The sequence below is a fragment of the Mustelus asterias genome, chromosome 2 (assembly GCF_964213995.1).
Source record: "Mustelus asterias chromosome 2, sMusAst1.hap1.1, whole genome shotgun sequence".
Classification (NCBI taxonomy): domain Eukaryota; kingdom Metazoa; phylum Chordata; class Chondrichthyes; order Carcharhiniformes; family Triakidae; genus Mustelus; species Mustelus asterias.
The window spans coordinates 21,353,709-21,372,044 of NC_135802.1; positions in this window are offsets into that span (position 1 = coordinate 21,353,709).

Genomic DNA, 18,336 nt, shown 5'->3' on the forward strand with positions numbered 1-18,336 from the left:
CGACGTTTCCGCCCCCCCCCCCCCCCAGGGGCACAGACATCACATCCCCCCGCTACCCCCCCCCCTCAGGGAAGAGACATCACATCCCCCCCCTACCCCCACCCCCCTCATGGAAGAGACGTCACATCCCCCCCACCCCCCCTCAGGAAAGAGACGTCACATCCCCCCCTACCGGCCCCCCCCCCACCCCAGGGAAGAGATATCACATCCCCCCCTACCCCCCCCCCCCCCCCCCGCTCAGGGAAGAGATATCACATCCCCCCCTACCCCCTGCCTCAGGGAAGAGATATCATATCCCCCCCTACCCCCTGCCTCAGGGAAGATATATCACATCCCCCCTACCCCCCCCCCTCAGGGAAGAGACGTCATCCTACCCATCAGGATCCCTGGAGCAAGGCCAGGATCCAAGATCACAAGATGCTTTCGACGGACTCCAGCGATCAAGGTAGGTCGGGGGCCCGGGGGGGCGGGAGGGTGGGGGGGGCGGTGGGCTGCTGGGGTGTTCGCGGGGGCGGTCCGCGAAGGGTGGTCGGGGGCGATTCGACGGTTCAGTTGCTGAGTTGAAGCCCTATCGGAGTTGAATTCAGCAACACGGTAAATGCGCGGGCGCCGATCGGATCGGAGCCTCGTAAAGTGGGAATCCTTGGGTAAGTTGGGCGTGGGCTTCATTATGCAGATTTAAATACATGCAAATGCATTTAAATTGGCCTGCTGGCCGATTCGGGCGTGCGCCGGATCGGCGCCCGGATCGGCCGTTGGTAAAGGCGCGATTGGCCTTGGGTCGGGTCTGGACCGTGTTTTAGGCCCGACGCCCAACTTTACCACGATTTCACGCCTGAAAACGGGTGCAAAACCTTGGTAAAATTGGGCCCCTGGTGTTGTTAAAACTGATGTGGAGATGAACAGAATTCCCACTCACCTGAAGAAGGGGCTCAGAGCCTCGAAAGCTTGTGTGGCTTTTGCTACCAAATAAACCTGTTGGACTTTAACCTGGTGTTGTTAAACTTCTTACGTTGTTAAAACTCTTACAGAACATTGAACACAGGAGTTGGGACGTCTTGTTGAAGTTGTACAAGACAATGGTAAGGCCACACTTAGATACTGTGTACAGTTCTGGTCACCCTATTATAGAAAGGATATTATTAAAATAGAAAGAGTGCAGAAAAGATTTACGAGGATGCTACCGGGACTTGATGGTTTGAGTTATAAGGAGTGGTTGGATAGACTGGGATCTTTTTCCTCTGGAGCGTAGGAGGCTGAGGGGTGATCTTATAGAGGTCTATCAAATAATGAGAGGCACAGATCAGCCAGATAGTCAATATCTTTTCCCAAAGGTAGGGGAGTCTAACACTAGAGGGCATAGGTTTAAGGTGAGAGGGGAGAAATATAAAAGGGTCCAGACGGGCATTTTTTTCACACAGAGCATGGTGAGTGTCTGGAACAAGCTGCCAGAGGTAGAAGTAGAGGCGGGTACAATTTTGTATTTTAAAAAGCATTTAGACAGTTACATGGGTAAGATGGGTATAGAAGGATATGGGCCAAACGCGGGCAATTGGGATTAGCTTTGGGGTTTATAAAAAAAGGGCGGCATGGACAAGTTGGGCCGAAGGGCTTGTTTCCATGCTGTAAACCTCTGTGACTCTATGACACAACTATATGAAAATGGGTAGTTACAGATCTGTCACCAATGATAGAAGCAATTTGAAGCCATCTTTCATACAACATTAGACTGCATTGGCTGAAATGTCTCCTAAGGAAACAGCACACAGTATCAAAGAAATTGCAGTCACATTGACATTGCAATTCATATCAAAGTTCTGTACTCCTCATTTTAACATTTCCTGTAAAATTCCAATTTTGCAGTCGATTAAAACCTTCAGCCTACCTGTCGTACTAATGTACTGGATGTAGCACTGGTTTTAAATTGATAATCTGACATTGCAAACTGAATATGATCATTGCTGTGTGAATTTTCAAACAATATTTCGCCAATAATGATTATTTCAATAAAGATTGTGACCCAGCAAGTGTCCACTTAGCAAATTTTGTGGCACTCACTTCTGTGTCATAGGGTTTCAGATTCAATATCCGGTGTATGACGGGACCACATGATTCAGCGTGGCATTTCAGTGCAACATCGCCGAACCACCCTGATATTGTAGCTGTGTAACTTTGACATTGTGCGCTGTAACCGTGCAGATGCAGTGTGAAGAGGCTTCTTCAGGATGGTTACGAGTGGTTGATGGTCCACTGGTGCCTGATAATCATAGATGAAGTTGTGGAAATTTTTGACATGCAAAAAATAGGACAAGTTGTTCTTTATCCATTTGCACATACCGGGATCATAGTCCTGGTGTGTCTAGAGAGGGACCGTTGAGCTGGAGAGAGCAGGCCCTGTTTGGGTGGATTACGCAGGCTTAGAAGTGCAGCATAGAAATCAGTGTCCCCTGTACACTTTTCCAGAAATTGTTTGATGGGACGTATGCTCCCTCAACAAGCCCATTGGACTGTGGATATGGAGGGCTGCTTGTTATGTGATAAAAATCCCAAATGGAAGAAAAGCTATGGAATTCAGCAGAGCCAAACTGGCAGGCATCACCGGTTATGAGCTTTTGCGGTGTGCCCTGCGTGGCAAAACGTCCGCTGAGTTTCACAATGACTGAACCACTGGTTGTTATTGGCAAATAGTCCAGTTCAAACCATCCAGAGTACAGATCCACCAATACCAGGTGTTGCTTGCCATCCTATTCAAAAATGTCTGCTGCCATGAATGCCCCTGGTAGATCTGGGACCTCAGGTAAGTCTAAGGATGCTTTTGTTTGGTGTGGCTTAATCGCATTGCAGGAGGAGCAACTCGAGATCTCTCTCAATGTCAGCTTGCGTAGAAGGCCAGTCCGGTGACCCTTTGTCCTGGTCTTAGTTATATTCAATCTGGGATGCCCTTGATGGACATGTTGGGTGAAATACCACTGGAGAGCAGGCAGAATGATGAATCACTGACCTCAGAGGATTAGACCATCTTCAATGGTCATGAGGAAGCTCCCGAGAAGATTGTGGTCAGCCCTGTATCATAACATCGTGCAGTGGAGTATATGCGTCATCTTGCTGCAGCTCCTGTTTCAACTCCTGGATACAACAGGAGGAAAGTACCTCTATCTCCATGATGTAGGTGTCTGCCTCATGATCAGCCTGGTCCGTGTTGGGTAGGAAGACTCTGGAGAGGTCATCGGCTAGAGAGAGTTCCTTGCCGCGCTCATACACCAATTTTAAAGTTTATTTAGTGGTGTCACAAGTAGGCTTACCTTAACACCGCAATGAAGTTACTGTGAAAATCTCCTAGTCGCCACACTCCAGCACCTGTTCGAGTACACTGAGGGAGAATTTAGAACACAGAACATAGAAAAGCTACAGCACAAACAGGCCCTTCGGCCCACAAGTTGCGCCGAACATGTCTCTACCTACTAGGCTTACCTATAACCCTCTATCTTACTAACTTCCATGAACTTATCCAAAGGTCTCTTAAAAGACCCTATCGAATCCGCCTCCACCACCACTACCGGCAGCCGATTCCCCGCACCCACCACCCTCTGAGTGAAAAACTTACCTCTAACATCTCCTCTGTACCTACTCCCCAGCAGCCTAAACCTGTGAATTCAGCATGGCCAATGCACCTAACCAGCACATCTTTCAGACTGTGGGAGGAAACCTGAGCACCCGGAGGAAATACACACAGTCACGGGGATAACGTGCAGACTCTGCAAAGACAGTGACCCAAGTCAGGAATTGAACCCAGGTTCCAGGTGCTATGAGGCAGCAGTGCTAACCATTGTCCACCCTGCCATCGAACCATCGGATAAAGGAGGAGGTGGCTAGATGGGTGGAGAACTGGCTTGGTTACAGAAGACAGAGGGTGGTAGTGGAAGGGTCTTTTTCCGGCTGGAGGCCTGTGACTAGTGGTGTTCCGCAGGGCTCTGTATTGGGACCTCTGCTGTTTGTGATTTATATAAACGATCTGGAAGAAGGTGTAACTTGGGTGATCAGTAAGTTTGCGGACGACACAAAATTGGCAGGACTTGCAGATAGTGAGGAGCATTGTCAGAAGCTACAGAAGAATATAGATAGGCTGGAAATTTGGGCAAAGACATGGCAGATGGAGTTCAATCCTGATAAATGCGAAGCGATGCATTTTGGTAGAAATAATGTAGGGAGGAGCTATACGATAAATGGCAGAACCATAAAGGGTGTAGATACGCAGAGGGACCTGGGTGTGCAAGTCCACAGATCCTTGAAGGTGACGTCACAGGTGGAGAAGGTGGTGAAGAAGGCATATGGCATGCTTGCCTTTATAGGACGGGGTATAGAGTATAAAAGTTGGGGTCTGATGTTGCAGATGTATAGAACGTTGCTTCGGCCGCATTTGGAATACTGCGTCCAGTTCTGGTCGCCACACTACCAGAAGGACGTGGAGGCTTTGGAGAGAGTACAGAGGAGGTTTACCAGGATGTTGCCTGGTATGGAGGGGCTTAGTTATGAGGAGAGATTGGGTAAAATGGGGTTGTTCTCCCTGGAAAGACAGAGGATGAGGGGAGACTTAATAGAGGTGTATAAAATTATGAAAGGCATAGATAGGGTGAACGGTGGGAAGCTTTTCCCCAGGTTGGTGGTGACGTTCACGAGGGGTCATAGGTTCAAGGTGAAGGGGGGGAGGTTTAACACAGATATCAGAAGGACATATTTTACACAGAGGGTGATGGGGGCCTGGAATACGCTGCCAGGCAAGGTGGTGGAGGCGGACACACTGGGAACGTTTAAGACTTATCTAGACAGCCATATGAACGGAGTGGGAATGGAGGGATACAAAAGAATGGTCTAGTTTGGACCAGGGAGCGGCACGGGCTTGGAGGCCGAAGGGCCTGTTCCTGTGCTGTATTGTTCTTTGTTCTTTGAACCACTCTGATATTGTAGCTTTGTAACTTTGACATTGTGCGCTGTATCCGTGCAGATGCAGTGTGAAGAGACTTCTTCAGGATGGTTATGAGTGGTTGATGGTTGGTTTCCACTGGTGCCTGATAATCATAGATGAAATTGTGGAAATGTTTGACATGCAAAAACTTGGACAAGGAGCTCTTTATCCATTTGCGTACACTGGGTTTGTGTGTCAATGAGTGCCCTCAAGGTAAAAGCTGTCAGTCTACCATTTTATATGCTTGCTGCACCAAATCCATGCTGTGGTGCATCTGCTGAGATTAGGACAGGAGCTTGGGCATTGAAGTGTTGTAAAACTGACTGGAGGGTCCGGCCCGATCACATGGCCCTCAGGAACTGCCTCCTTAAAGGGGCCACGCTACCACAAGTAGCTCATAGAATCCTTACAGTGCAGAAGGAGGCTATTTGGCCCATCAAATCTGCACTGACAAGAATCCCAGCTCGGCCCTATCCCGCAAACCTACATGTTTACTCTGCTAGTCCCCCTGACACTAAGGTGCCATTTAAGAATGGCCACTCAACCTAACCTGCACATCTTTGGACTGTAGGAGGAAACCGGAGGAAACGCACGCAGACACAGGGATAATGTGCAAACTCCACACGGACAGTCACCCAAGGCCAGAGTTGAACCCGGGTCCCTGGCGGCACGGTAGCACAGTGGTTAGCACTGCTTCTTCACAGCTCCAGGGCCTTGGGTTCGATTCCCGGCTCGGGTCACTGTCTGTGTGGAGTTTGCACATTCTCCTCGTGTCTGCGTGGGTTTCCTCCGGGTGCTCCGGTTTCCTCCCACAGTCTAAAGATGTGCGGGTTAGGTTGATTGGCCGTGCTAAAATTGCCCCTTAGTGTCCTGAGATGCGTAGGTTAGAGGGATTAGCGGGTAAAATATGTAGGGATATGGCGGTAGGGCCTGGGTGGGATTGTAGTCGGTGCAGACTCGATGGGCTGAATGGCCTCTTTCTGCACTGTAGGGTTTCTATGATTCTATGGCGCTGTGAGACAGCAGTGCTAACCACTGTGCCGCCGTGCTGCCCAGTTACAGAGGAACTATTCCCTCTGATAGTAAAGTCTAGGAAATACACAAAATCCATTTTAGATTGAAAACAGGACATGTTTTAACATGCAAAGGATAATGGAAATCTGGAATGGTTTCCCCAGAACACTGGTTGCTGGATTAATTGACATTTTCAAGACTGGGTTTGATAAAGTTTTGTGAGGTAGGGGAATCAAGTGATACAAAGAAAAGATGAGCAAAAGGAGTTGATGTACAGATCAACCATGATCTTGCTGAATGGCAGAATGGGCTCAAGGGACCGAATGGCCTACTCTTGTCCTCTACTCTGATAAGGCATTTCCCATTGGAGATGCATGGTAATGCACCCAAAAGTAAATTCAGTTGAGCTACTCTGTGCTATTAATTAACCAGAATCAATAGGTCACTAACAGGAGGAATATAGAAGTGTGTCTTCTGAGGCATAAAGTTTTTTAATGATTTTTTTCCACATGGCTACAATAAGAGGGAGGACTTCTTTTCCACTCCACTTCCTTTACCTTTGTTAACGTGACCAATACTGCTTATTAAATAATGAAGTTGTTTGTGTTAGTGAATTTATAATTAAATATCAGAAAATACTGGCAATAATTATCAAAATTCTAGAACATAATAAAGCTGCAGTGCAAAAGCACCTTTCACACTGATACATCACAAAATACCGAATGCAATGATTTTGATTTGATTTATTATTGTCACATGTATTAGTATACAGTGAAAAATATTGTTTCTTCTGTGCTACACAGACAAAACATACCGTTCATAGGGAAGGAAAGAAAAGAGTGCAGAAGGTAGTGTTACAGCCATAGAATCACACAATCTTACAGAGCAGAAGGAGGCCATTTGGCCCATCAAGCCTGCACCGACCACAATCCCACCCAGGCCCTATCCCCATAACCCCATGCATTTACCCAAGCTAGTCCCCCTGACACTAAGAGGCAATTTAACATGGCCAATCCACCTAACCCGCACATCTTTAAACTGTGGGAGGAAACCGGAGCACTCGGAGGAAACCCACGCAGACATGGGTAGAACGTGCAGACTCCGCACAGACAGTGACCCAAGCTGGGAATTGAACCCGGATCCCAGGCATTGTGAGGCAGCAGAGTTAACCACTGTGCCACCGTGCTGCCCCCTAGGGTGTAGAGAAAGATCAACTTAATGCGAGGGATTACAAAAGGAAAATACTGCGGATGCAGGAAATCTGAAGTGAAAACAGAAAACCCTGGAAAAAAATTAGCAGGTCTGACAACATCTGTGGAGGGAGAAACATAGTTAACGTTTTAGGTCAGTGAGCTTTGATTTGATTTGATTTGATTTATTATTCTCACATGTATTAACATACAGTGAAAAGTATTGTTTTTTGCACGCTATACAGACAAAACACCGTTCATAGAGAAGGAAACGAGACAGTGCAGAATGAAGTGTTACAGTCATAGCTAGGGTGTAGAAAAAGATCAACTTAATGCAAGGTAAGTCCGTTCAAAAGTCTGACAGCAGCAGGGAAAAAGCTGTTCTTGAGTCGGTTGGTACTCAGACTTTTGTATCTTTTTCCCGACGGAAGAGAGAATGTCCGGGATGCGTGGGGTCCTTAATAATGCTGGCTGCTTTGCCGAGGCAGCGGGAAATGTAGACAGAGTCAATGGATGGGAGGCTGGTTTGCTTGATGGATTGGGCTACACTCACGACCATTTGTAGTTCCTTGCGGTCCTGGGCAGAGCAGAAACCATACCAAGCTGTGATACAACCAGAAAGAATGCTTTCTATGGTGCATCTGTAAAAGTTGGTGAGAGTCGCAACTGACATGCCAAATTTCCTTAGTCTTCTGAGAAAGTAGATGCGTTGGTGGGCTTTCTTAACTCTTGTGTCGGCATGGGGGGACCTGGACAGCTTGTTGGTGATCTGGACACCTAAAAACTTGAAGCTCTTGACCCTTTCTACTTCGTCCCCGTTGATGTAGACAGGGGCATGTTCTCCTTTACGATTCCTGAAGTCGATGACAATCTCCTTCGTTTTGTTGACATTGAGGGAGAGATTATTGTTGCCGCACCAGTTCACTAGATTCTCTATCTCATTCCTGTATTCTGTCTCGTCATTGTTTGAGATCCGACCCACTACGGTGGTGTTGTCAGCAAACTTGAAAATTGAATTGGAGGGGAACTTGGCCGCAGTCATAGGTGTATCAGGAGTATGATTGGAGGCTGAGAACACAGCCTTGTGTTGAGGATGATCATGGAGGAGGTGTCGTTGCCTATCCTTACTGATTGTGGTCTGTGAGGTAGGAAGTTCAGGATCCAGTTGCAGAGGGAGATGCTGAGGCCCAGGCCTTTACTGGAACTGGGAACAGTTAGAACTCTGATAGACTTTGGGCGGAATTTTCCGTCCTGCCCACAACGGGAATTGTAGCGGGCGGAACACTGGCACGGGACACGGACCATGCATGTGTCCATTGATCTCGAGTGGGATTTTCCAGCTTTGGGGTAAGCGTGTCCGGAAAATCCCGCCCTTTCCTGTTCTCAATGGAATGACGGAGGTTGAGGGGTGACCTGATAGGGGTTTACAAAATTATGAGTGGCATGGACAGAGTGGATGGTCAGATGCTGTTCCCTGGGGTAGAAAAGTCAAGAACTAGGGGACATAGGTTTTAGGTGCATGGGGAAAAGTTTAGAGGAGATGTGTGAGGCATGTTTTTTACACAGAGGGTGGTGAATGTCTGGAACGCGCTGCCCGGGGAGATAGTGGGAGCAGGTACGATAGCGGCATTTAAGGGACAACTAGATGAATACATGAATAGGATGGGAATGGAAGGATACGGACTCCGTAAGTGCATACGGTTTTAGTTTAGGCAGACATCATGATCGGCGCAGGCTTGGAGGGCAAAGGGCCTGTTCCTGTGCTGTACTGTTCTTTGTTCTTTGAGCCAGGAAAAGGCGGGAAGAAGAACAGAGAAAGTGTGTGATGGGTTGAAGGGCAGGAGAGATTAAATGACAAAGGGTTTCATGGTGCAAAGCCAAATGAGTGATAATGGGGCAGGTAAAGAAGTAGTAGAGGAGGGTAAATTGGTAGCATCATGTTCGTCTGAAAGCAATGAAAATGAAGGCTGTTTAAAAAAAAACATATAAGATCGCTGGCTTTATAAAAAAAAGCAAGGGGGTTATGGTTAAGCCCTTTATAAATCACTGATTAACTGGAGTACTGTGCCCAGACTTGTGCGCAGCACTTGTCAAAGCCTAGAGGCAAAGGAGGTTTACTAGATTGGAAAGACTTCAGTTATTTGGATAGACCTGAGAAGCTGCTCCTTGGAGCAGAGAAGATTAAGGGGGAGATTTAACCCATCAAAATTATGAAGGGTTTGATAGTTAATGGGAAGAAGCAGCTCCCACTAGCAGGAGGAACAGTGACCAGAGGATACATGCTGAATATAATTGACTAAAGAACCATAGGCGAGATGATGACAGATTTCTTTTATGAGTTGTCGTGATCTGGAATGTATTTACTTTAAAGATGGTGAAAGCTGATTGAATGGTAACTTTCAAAAGTGAACTGGATGAATATTTGAAATGATGAAAAAAAAACACAGGACTATGGGGAAATTAACTGCCAAAGTATAAAATCCTTCCTTTAATCTGTTGTGTCTATTGAACTATTGAAACTTGTTTAACTTGAACTTTTTTTTGCATTTTTTAAGGGGAGGCAATAGCCTAGTGGTATTATCGCTAGACTATTTATTCCAGAAACTCAGCTAATGTTCTGGGGACCCGGGTACGAATCCCGCCACAGCAGGTGTTGGAATTTGAATTCAATAAAAAATATCTAGAATTAAGAATCTACTGATGATTGTGAAACCATTGTTGATTGTTGGAAAAACCCATCTGGTTCACTAATGTCCTTTAGAGAAGGAAATCTGCCATCATTTCCTGGTCTGGCCTACATGTGACTCCAGAGCCACAGCAATGTGGTTGACTCTCAACTGCCCTTGCGCAACTAGGGATGGGCAATAAATGCTGGCCAGCCAGCGATGCCCATGTCCCACAAATGAATTTTTAAAATTAATAATATTTGCAGGTACACTTTCCAAATGCACCATTCTCCTTGATAACCATAATTATAATATTATATCAATCAAAATATTCCAGGATATGGACTGTGGGAGGAATCTGGAGGAAACCCACAAAGACTTGTGTCACCCGAGGCCAGAATTGAACAAAGAACAAAGAAAATTATAGCACAGGAACAGGCCCTTCGGATCTCCAAGCCTGCACCGACCATGCTGCCCATCTGAACTAAAACACCCTACCCTTCTGGGGACCATATCCCTCTATTCCCATTCTATTCATGTATTTGTCCAGACAAGATGTGGAGATGCCGGCGTTGGACTGGGGTAAACACAGTAAGAAGTTTAACAACACCAGGTTAAAGTCCAACAGGTTTATTTGGTAGCAAAAGCCACACTAGCTTTCGGAGCATTAAGCCCCTTCTTCAGGTGAGTGGGAATTCTGTTCACAAACAGAGCATATAAAGACACAAACTCAATTTACATGAATAATGGTTGGAATGCGAATACTTACAGCTAATCAAGTCTTTAAGATACAAACAACGTGAGTGGAGAGAGCATCAAGACAGGCTAAAGAGATGTGTATTGTCTTTAGCCTGTCTTGATGCTCTCTCCACTCACATTGTTTGTATCTTAAAGACTTGATTAGCTGTAAGTATTCGCATTCCAACCAGTATTCATGTAAATTGAGTTTGTATCTTTATATGCCCTGTTTGTCAACAGAATTCCCACTCACCTGAAGAAGGGGCTTAAGGCTCAGAAAGCTAGTGTGGCTTTTGCTACCAAATAAACCTGTTAAACTTCTTACTTTGTCCAGACACCCCTTAAAAGTCACCATCATACCTGCTTCCACTACCTCCCCCGGCAGCGAGTTCCAGACACCCACCACCTTCTGTGTAAAAAACTTACCTCGTACATCTCCTTTAAACTTTGCCCCTCACACCTTAAACTTATGCCCCCTAGCAATTGACTGTTCAATGCTGGGAAAAAGCTTCTGACTATCCACTCTATCCATGCCCCTCATAATCTTGTAGACTTCTATCAAGTCGCCCCTCAACCTCCGTCGTTCCAGTGAAAACATATCAAGTTTCTCCAACCTCTCCTTATAGCTAATGCCCTCCATGCCAGGCAACATCCTGGTAAATCTTTTCTGTACCCTATCCAAAGCCTTCACATCCTTCTGGTAGTGTGACGACCAGAATTGAACACTATATTCCAAATGCGGCCAAACTAAGGTTCTATAAAGCTGCAACATGACTTGTCAATTTTTGAACTCAGTGCCCTGGCTGATGAAGGCAAGCATGCCGTATGCCTTCTTGACTACCTTCTCCACCTGCGTTGCCACTTTCAGTGACCTGTGTACCTGTACACCCAGATCCCTTTGCCTATCAATACTCTTAAGGGTTTTACCATTTACTGTATATTTCCCATCTGTATTAAACCTTCCAAAATGCATTACCTCATATTTATCTGGATTAAACTCCATCTGCCATCTCTCCGCCCAAGTCTCCAATCAATTTATATCCTGCTGTATCCTCTGACAGTCCTCATCGCTATCCGCAATTCCATCAACCTTTGTGTTGTCCGCAAACTTACTAATCAAACCAGTTACATTTTCCTCCAAATCATTTATATGTTTTACAAACAGCAAAGGTCCAAGCACTGATCGCTGAGGAGCGCCATGAGTCACAGCCCTCCATTCAGAAATGCACCCTTCTACTGCTACCCTCTGTTGCTTATGACCGAGCCAGTTTTGTATCCACCTTGCCAGTTCACCTTTGATCCTGCACGGCTTCACTTTCTGCACGAGTCTGTCATGAGGGACCTTGTCAAAGGCGTTACTGAAGTCCATGTAGACAACATCCACTGCCCTACCCTCATCAATCATCTTCATCACCTCCTTGAAAAACACGACTTCCCCTCCACAAAACCATGTTGCCTCTCGCTAATACGTCCACTTATTTCCAAGTGGGAGTAAATTCTGTCTCAAAGAATCCTCTCCAATAATTTCCCTACCACTGACGTAAGGCTCATCGGCCTGTAATTACCTGGATTATTCTTGCTACCCTTCTTAAACAAAGGAACAATGTTGGCTAGTCTCCAATCCTCTGCAACCTCCCCTGCAGCCAATGAGGAGACAAAGATTTCTCTCAAGGCCCCAGCAATTTCCTCCCTGTCCTACGGGCAGGGTGCTAAATTGGGGGAAGGCTGACTATAGCTGGATTAGGCAGGAATTGGTGGATGTTGATTGGGAGAGGATGTTCGAGGGTAATCCCGCGTCTGGCATGTGGGAGTCTTTTAAGGAACTATTGATAAGGCTGCAGGATAGGCATGTGCCTGTAAAAAGGAAAGATAGGAAAGGTAGGATTCGAGAGCCGTGGATAACCAGGGAAATTGAGGATCTGATTAAAATGAAAAGGGAGGCGTACGTTAAGTCCAGGCAACTGAAAACAGATGGAGCTCTGGAGGAATACAGAGAGAGTAGGAAAGAACTCAAACGGGGAGTTAGAAGGGCAAAAAGAGGTCACGAGATGTTCTTGGCAGGCAGGATTAAGGAAAATCCTAAGGCATTCTATTCATACGTTAGGAACAAAAGAGTTGTCAGGGAGAAAATCGGACCTCTCAGGGACAAAGGAGGGGAATTATGCTTAGAACCCAAGGGAATAGGGGAGATCCTAAATGAATACTTTGCATCGGTATTCACGAAGGAGAGGGGCGTGTTAACCGGGAGTGTCTCGGAGGGAGGTGTTGACCCGTTAGAGAAAATCTCCATTACAAGAGAGGAAGTGTTAGGTTTTTTAGGGAACATTAAAACTGACAAAGCCCCAGGGCCTGATGGCATCTATCCTCGACTGCTCAGGGAGACGAGAGATGAAATTGCTGAGCCTCTGACGGAAATCTTTGTCGCTTCTTTGGACACGGGTGAGGTCCCTGAGGATTGGAGGATAGCGGATGTGGTCCCGTTGTTTAAGAAGGGTAGCAGGGATAACCCAGGAAATTATAGGCCGGTGAGCTTGACGTCCGTGGTAGGGAAGTTGTTGGAGAGGATTCTTAGAGACAGGATGTATGTGCATTTAGAACGGAACAATCTCATTAGTGACAGACAGCATGGTTTTGTAAGAGGGAGGTCGTGCCTTACAAATTTGGTGGAGTTTTTTGAGGAAGTGACAAAAACGGTTGATGAAGGAAGGGCCGTGGATGTCGTCTATATGGATTTCAGTAAGGCATTTGACAAAGTCCCATATGGCAGGTTGGTTAAGAAGGTTAAGGCTCATGAGATACAAGGAGAAGTGGCTAGATGGGTGGAGAACTGGCTTGGCCATAGGAGACAGAGGGTAGCGGTCGAAGGGTCTTTTTCCGGCTGGAGGTCTGTGACCAATGGTGTTCCGCAGGGCTCTGTACTGGGACCTCTGCTATTTGTGATATATATAAATGATTTGGAAGACGGTGTAACTGGTGTAATCAGCAAGTTTGCGGATGACACGAAGATGGCTGGACTTGCGGATAGCGAAGAGCATTGTCGGGCAATACAGCAGGATATAAATAGGCTGGAAAATTGGGCGGAGAGGTGGCAGATGGAGTTTAATCCGGATAAATGCGAAGTGATGCATTTTGGAAGAAATAATGTAGGGAGGAGTTATACAATAAATGGCAGAGTCATCAGGAGTATAGAAACACAGAGGGACCTAGGTGTGCAAGTCCACAAATCCTTGAAGGTGGCAACACAGGTGGAGAAGGTGGTGAAGAAGGCATATGGTATGCTTGCCTTTATAGGATGGGGTATAGAGTATAAAAGCTGGAGTCTGATGATGCAGCTGTATAGAACGCTGGTTAGGCCACATTTGGAGTACTGCGTCCAGTTCTGGTCGCCGCACTACCAGAAGGACGTGGAGGCATTGGAGAGAGTGCAGAGAAGGTTTACCAGGATGTTGCCTGGTATGGAGGGTCTTAGCTATGAGGAGAGATTGGGTAGACTGGGGTTGTTCTCCTTGGAAAGACGGAGAATGAGGGGAGATCTAATAGAGGTGTACAAGATTATGAAGGGTATAGATAGGGTGAACAGTGGGAAGCTTTTTCCCAGGTCGGAGGTGACGATCACGAGGGGTCACGGGCTCAAGCTGAGAGGGGCGAAGTATAACTCAGATATCAGAGGGACGTTTTTTACACAGAGGGTGGTGGGGGCCTGGAATACGCTGCCAAGTAGGGTGGTGGAGGCAGGCACGCTGACATCGTTTAAGACTTACCTGGATAGTCACATGAGCAGCCTGGGAATGGAGGGATACAAACGAATGGTCTAGTTGGACCAAGGAGCGGCACAGGCTTGGAGGGCCGAAGGGCCTGTTTCCTGTGCTGTACTGTTCTTTGTTCTTTGTTCTTGTCTCCCTCAGTATTTTGGGGTATAATCCCATCAGGCCCGGGGGACTTGTCTACCTGAATGTTTTTCAAGACCCCCAGTATCACCTCCTTTTTGATCTCAACATGACCCAAGCTATCAACACACCCTTTCCCAGATCATCCACCAAGTCCTTCTCTTTGGTGAATATTGACGCAACGTATTCACTTAACACCTTGCCAATTTCCTCCGTCTCCAGGCAAAGATTCCCTCTCCTGTCCTTGAATGGGCCAACCCTCTCCCTGGCTACCCTCTTGCTCTTTATAAAAAGCCTTGGGATTTTCCTTAATCCTGCAAGCCAATGACTTTTTGTGACCTCTTTTAGCTCTCCTGACTCCTTGCTTAAGCTTCTTTCTACTTTCCTCGTATTCCACACTTGCTTCATGTATTCCCAGCCTCCTAGCCTTGACAAATGCTTCCTTTTTCTTTCGACTTGGCTCACAATATCTCTCGTTATCCAATATTTCCGAAACATGCCATACTTAGTCTTGATCCTTACAGGAACATGCCAGTCCTGAATTCCTGTCAACTTACATTTGAAAGCCTCCTACATGCCAGATGTTGATTTGCCCTTAAACATCTGCCCCCAATCTACATTCTTCAGTTCCTGTCTAATATTGTTGTAATTATCCTTCCCCCAATGTAGCACCTTCACTTGAGGACTACACTTATCTTTATCCGTCAGTACCTTAAAGCTTACTGAATTGTGGTCACTGTTCCCAAACTGCTCCCCTACTGTAACATCGGCCACCTGTCCAGTCTAATTCCCCAATACCAGGTCCAGTATGGCCCCTTTCCAAGTTGGACTATCCACATACTGTTTCAGGAAGCCCTCCTGGATGCTTCTTACAAACTCTGCCCCATCCACGCCCCAAGCACTAAGTGAGTCCCAGTCAATATAGGGGAAGTTAAAATCTCCCACCACAACAACCCTTTTACTTTTACACCTTGCCAAAATCTGCCTTCATATCTGTTCCTCTATCTCCCGCTGGCTGTTGAGAGGCCTATAGTAAACCCCCAACATTGTGACTACATCCTTCCTATACCTGAGCTCTACTCATATTGCCTCACTGTATGAGCCCTCTGAGGTGTCCTCCCGCAGTACAGCTGTGATGTTCTCCTTCACCAGTAATGCAACTCTCCCACCTCTTTTACATCCCCTTCTATCCTGCCTGAAGCATCTGTATCCTGGAACGTTAAGCTGCCAATCCTATCCTTTCCTTAACCAAGTCTCTGTAATGGCAACAACATCACAGTTCCAAGTACGAGTCCAAGCTTTAAGTTCATCTGCCTTACCTGTTACACTTCTCGCATTGAAACAAATGCATTTCAGTCCACCAGACTCTCTCTGATCAGCAACCACACCCTTCCCGCTCTTCCTCTGAGTCTTACTGGCCCTACTCTCTGGTTCCCCTTCAGTTAATTCACCTCGGCTTTGGTTCCCACCCCCCTGCCAAACTAGTTTAAATACTCCCATGTGACACGAGCAAAATTGAATCTGGGTCCCTGGCGCTGTGAATGCTAACCATTGTGCCTTTGTGCCACTTATCTTGACTTCAGATGGCTCCTCATAATATACAAATTGTAAACCATTGTGGCAGTTGTTCTAAGTTTCCATTTAGGATATGGGCAGTCTGGCCATCTGCTGTAACAAATATAATTGACTGTTCCTTCAGCTTGCTAAGGAGTACTGTTAAGGGCCAGTCAATCAAGCTTTCACAGACAAAAGGATGCAAAATAAAGAGGAAATCCAAGATTAAAATTATACTTTCGTCTCGCGTGTTATTGTTGTCCCTCCAAAGCTTCCAAAACATGAATGATGTCGCCATCTTCTGCTTCGATCTGCTGTCGGTGTGTAGACCGGTGACCATCGGTGACTGAGACCGCCAACATTTCGAGTCTGGATGATCCTTCATCAAAGCTCTGACAGATTCGAAACATAGAATCATAGAAGATAGGAGCAGGAGGAGATCATTTGGCCCTTTGAGAGTGCTCAGCCATTCATCACAATCATGGCTGATCGTCCAACCCAATAGCCTAATCCTGCTTTCTCCCCATGACCATTATTCCCATTCACCCCAAGTGCTCTATCAAGCCGCCTCTGGAATAGATTCAATGTTTTGGCATCAACTGCTTCCTGTGGTAATGAATTCCACACGCTCACCACTCTTTGGGTGAAGAAATGTCTCCTCATCTCTGTCCTAAATGGTCCTGAATGCTCAGACTGTGACCCCTGGTTCTGGACACCCCACCATTGGGAACATCCTCCCTGCATCTACCCTGTCTAGTCCTGTTAGAATTTTATAAGTCTCTATGAGATCCCCCCTCATTCATTTGAACTCCAGCGAAAACAATCCTAACCTAGTCAATCTCTCCTCATACATCAGTCCTGCCATCTCCAGAATCAGCCTGGTAAACCTTCACTGGACTCCCTCAAGAGCAAGAACATCCTTCCTCAGAAAAGGAGACCAAAACTGCACACAATATTCCAGGTGTGGCCTCACCAAGGTCCTGTATAGTTGCAACAACACATCCCTGCTCCTGTACTCGAAACCTCTCGCAATGAAGGCCAACATACCATTTGCCTTCTTTACCGCCTGCTGCACCTGCATGCTTACCTTCAGTGACTGGTGCACAAGGACACCCAGGTCCCGCTGCACACTCCCCTCTCCCAATTTACATCCATTCAGAGATCTGCCTTCTTGTTTTTGCTTTCAAAGTGAATAACCTCACATTTATCCAAATTATACTGCATCTGCCATTGATTAGCCCACTCACCCAACCTGTCCAGATCATTCTGAAGGATCTCTGCATCCTTGTCACCATTCAATCTCCCAGCCTTAATTGAGTTGGACGATCAGTCATGATCGTAATGAATGGTGGAGCAGACTTGAAGGGCCAAATGGCCTCTTCCTATCTTTTATGTTTTTAAGTTTCTCCCACCCAACTTGTATCATCTGCAAACTTTGAGATGTTACATTTTATTCCCTCGTCCAAATCATTGATATATATTGCGAATAGCTGGGGTCCCAGCACCGATCCCTGTGGCACCCCACTAGTTACTGCCTGCCAATTTGAAAAGCACCCATTAATTCCTACTCTTTGTTTCCTCTCTGCCAACCAGTTTTCTATCCATCTCAATACACTTCCCCCAATCCCATGCGCTTTAATCGTGCACGATAATCTCTTGTGCGGGACTTTGTCAAACGCTTTCTGAAAATCCAAAAACATTGGCTTCTTAGTTCTCTCGCCACAGATGCTGTCAGACCTGCTGTGAATTTACAGCATTTTCTGTTTTTGTTTAATTTTTCTGATTATAAGAAACCCCTCACAGAGAGGTACTTGTAATCAGCCAGGCCGAGGGAGAGAGTGAAACGTCTTTGGTAGAAAAAGAAGTGGCAAGATAAGTTAAATTGTACGATTTTAAAGGGGGTACAGAGCAGAGAGACCTGATGGGGTATGGGGGGAGTGGGGGCGGGGGGGGGGCAGTGTGTGAGTGGGGGGGGGTTCAACTGTATAAATCTTTGAAAGTAGCAGAAAAAGCTAAGAAGGCTGTTTTTTAAAAAACATACAAGATCCCTGGCCTTATAAAAAAAGCAAGGGGGTTATGGTTAAGCCTTTTATAAGTCACTGATTAACTGGAGTACTGTGCCCAGTCTTGTGCGCAGCACTTGTCAAAGCCTAGAGGCAAAGGAGGTTTACTAGATTGGAAAAACTTCAGTTATTTGGATAGATTTGAGAAGCTGCTCCTTGGAGCAGAGAAGATTAAGGGGGAGATTTAACCCATCAAAATTATGAAGGGTTTTGATAGTTAATGGGAAGAAACAGCTCCCACTAGCAGGAGGAACAGTGACC